Below are 3970 nucleotides of genomic sequence, written 5' to 3'. Positions count from 1 at the left end.
TAATCACATTTGAGTAACCTCTATTGAGGTCAACAAATAGACCAAAAACTCCATTTGTACCCCCTGCCAGTCAGTCCCCTTACTCTTCCACCCACGGGTAATTGATTTCCTGACTTATAACAAGAAATGAAGTCTTTCCTATTTTGGGAACTTTATGTAAATGGAGTTATAGGGTGTATCCTTTTGTGCTTGGATTCCTTCTTCCAAAAGAGTCACCCATGGAGTTTCTACATGGAGTATAGTTCATTCATTTTTCTTTCTGCTTAATGGGACTTTACTGAATATTCTGCAACCTATATATTCAATCTATTCACAATGATCATTTGGATTATTATGTGAGCACTCTGACACATATGCAGACACTGCTGTTGGGTTTATATCTAGGAGGAGAACTTTACTAAATAAAGGCAAATAGTCTTCCACGTGGATACACCAATTTATGCCCCCAGCAATGGTAACACCTGCCTGAATACTCCCTTGGTCACTTTTGTTCTGTTCCTAACCATGACTCAACTAATGTGGACCATATGTAGAGCTTTGGAAGCAGCCAGAGATCAGTTTAAATCTTGGCTTCACCACTTATTAGTTGTGAGTGTTTCTTTGGGGAAGTTTATTTAGTTTCAGATGCCTGACACGTGAAGGACCCCTAATTTGAAAGTTCTTGTAAGAATCAAGTACATCAAAACCTGTGTATCCACGTTACAGATTAGGGGAGAGAAAAATGGGTCCTTTTGACCAAAATTACAGTCACCTAGTATTGGGATGGAATCCTCCCAAAATCACTAGAGATGGAAACAATAGCACACTACAATGACCTAATTTACTATATCACCTTTGAAGAGTCACTTAATCTCTCTGATCCTCAATTTTTTTCATCTATAAAATGAGGATAGTAAGAGTCCTTTGAGATGATTATAAGAATAAAAATACATAACATATGAAAAAGAGTGGGAATAACAGCAAAATTGGGAGCGACAACAATGATAGACATCACTAGTAAAAATTCAGAAAATGTAAACAACTGGTTTTGTAAATTATTTTTGTTAATAGTTTTATCTTTCATAATGAAACCTGGTTATGTGCAAAATTACCAGTTAAGGAAATTTGGCTTTTCTGCCTCAACATCTCCTTTCTTTTTTTTGTTTTGTTTTGTTTTGTTTTGTTTTGTTTTGTTTTGTTTTGTTTTTTGGTTTTTTTGGTTTTTTTCCAGTACCGGGAATTGAACTCACGACCTTGCACTTGCCAGGCAGGCGCTGCACCACTGAGCTAAATCCCTAGCCCCTAAGATCTCCTTTCTTGTTTCCTGTGTATTCCAATAATCCTGAGGTTCAGCATACCCAGAATCTCTGTCATTCACCCCCTCAAGAAAAGCTTGCTGTCAAGAAAGACTAAGTGTCACCACTCAATATTACAGCCCCCAAATGTCAAAGCAAGAAAGGATGAGGACACACAACCCAATTCAATTCACTTTACATACAGTAAATCTGAGGTTATAAATCTAAGGTAACACTGCTGGTTAAAGGCAGAGCCAAGGCCAAGGCCAACTCTCCATAAATTTGTATAAATATTAATCTGTGCCTCCAATTGTAACCAAAATATTTAGTTCTGTATTAAAGGTCTTTGAAGAATCAAAGAAAGAGTTAAAATTCATCCATTCTCCTTATACAAAGGAGTACTATTCTGCCATAAAGAAGGATAAACTTGAGACATTCCTAGGTAAATGGATGCACCTTGAGACCATATTCTTAAGTGAAATAAATAGGACATACGTGTGTAAATACTGCATTGTTTCTCTGGTTTGAGAAGCCCACAGTGTAAATATGGGCCAAAATGTATATTAGGTATTGTGACATAGGAATAAAATGTTCAGATGGGGAGGGGAACAAAAGAGGGGATAAGGTGAAAGGAAAGAAGGGAAAAGATTTTTTTAAAGTGAAAAAAGAAGGAAAAATGGAAACAAAGCTTTTGTAAATGGGGAGGGAAGAAGGGTTAAAAGGAGGGTGCATGAAGTGAGGTTCCAGGAAGCCTAGAAGATGTCTTTGGTGATAGAATTATGAATCATGTGGTGATACAGGAAGGTACGCACTCATGGAAAACATTGAAATTTTTGGGAAGCCAAGGGAGAGAAGCTCCACTGAATGTTGCAAGCCTGCCCTTAAGATCTCAGAGAACCACCACCTAAAGTGAAAGCAACACTATAAGGCTTGGTTCAAATCTAAAATAGATCCTAACAGCAAAGTAAGCCAACCCTCACAGGACAGAAAGTGCACCAATAATGCTACTACCTGACAAAACAAACATTAAAGCTCTTTAAAGAAAGATCCTACAATTTGCAATGCCCACAGTTCCTCATTCATAATGTTTACTACACATGTGGAAATTACTAGACAGGAAAAGAATCATCAAAATGTGATCTGTAATATTTTTTAACACATTCAATAGAAACAGATGCCAATGTGACCCACATCTTGCTGAAATTAGCAGAAGGAACTTCCAAATAACTCTATAAATGTGTTCAAAGATGTAAAAGAAAACATTACCATAATTAGTGAAAAGCAGACATAAAAAAATTGAAAAGGAAGCAAGTAAAAAATCTGGAATATTTGAAGTATTAGTATGGGCTTAACAGGAAACTGTAGGTGAAAGTTAATGAACTTAGACACATATCAATCTGAAGAACAGAGATAAAAAAATATTAGAAAAAATAAATGGGCTCTCAGGTGTTTGTAGGGAAAACGTCAAACAGTTTAACAGATATGTAATTGAAGTGCCAGAAGGACGGGAAAGAGAGAAGATAGAAAAAACACATGAAGCAGTAATAACTAAATTTCTCATAAGTTGTATGTGAAGCATGAGCTTATAGAACAAAGAAGCTCAATGATATAAATACAGAGAGAATTATGTCTACATTACATCAAAAATTTTGAAAAGTAAAGATAAAGAAATTATCTTAAATAAGTCAATTAATAAAGACTCATGACTTATAGAGAAATAGTGATGTTAATGACAGTTGACTTCTCATCAGACTGGAATTTGAATTTACAAAAAATAATGAGCAAAAGCACAAGATAGGGCTGGAGATATAGCTCAGTGGCATAAGTGCTGCCTGGCAAGCACAAGGTCCTGAGTTCAATTCCCAGTACAAAAAAAAAAAAAAAACAAGAGCACAAGGTAAATATGTAGGAAAATATAAAAATCTTTCTCTTTATCTCAATTTCTTTATAAAACAAATGTCTAATCAAAATAGTAAAAACAATGTTGTGAGTTTTACTAAATATTATTAAAAATATGACACCAATAACAAAAAAAGATAGCTGGATAAATGGGTTTTACCTTTGTAAGGGTATTATACTTTATATGAAATGATATGCTATTAATTCAAAACAGTCTGTGATGTATTCAGAATGCACTATATTGAGCCATAGAGAAATCAATGTTTTGAAAATATATACAAGGAGATAGAGCTCTTAGTGTGATAAAATGTATAAAAAGAGAGATTAAAATAGGATCCTGAAAATAACGAAAAAATATTCAGAAAAAAAGGAAGAACAGATAAATATAAATTAGATGGAGTAACTAGAAAAAAATTGCATGGTGATAGATTTACAGTCCATCAATCATTACATTAAATATAATGGACTAAAGTCTCCAATCTAAAAGCATAAGTTGTCAGATGGGCTTCAAAGGCTATGTCTGACTATATATGATCTGCAAGAGACATTTTGTATGAAGACAGATGGGCTAGTTTAAAAGAATAAAAAATACAACAAGAAAACTAGTTAGACTATATTAATATCAGATAGAAGTCAGAACAAAAATATATATTTCACAGTGATAGCGATTTCAGAGGGAAAAAAGTTAATATATCAATAAAACATAACCCAAAATATGTATACAGTAAATGACAAAGAAACTTAAGTCATCTGTAGTAAAATGGATTTGACCTTGAGGCCATAATGTTAAGTGAAAT

The sequence above is a fragment of the Chinchilla lanigera genome, unplaced genomic scaffold (genome assembly GCF_000276665.1).
Source record: "Chinchilla lanigera isolate Chin_1 unplaced genomic scaffold, ChiLan1.0 scaffold00067, whole genome shotgun sequence".
Classification (NCBI taxonomy): Eukaryota; Metazoa; Chordata; class Mammalia; order Rodentia; family Chinchillidae; genus Chinchilla; species Chinchilla lanigera.
The sequence above is the reverse complement of the archived record's forward strand: the minus strand, read 5'-3'. Positions refer to the sequence as shown.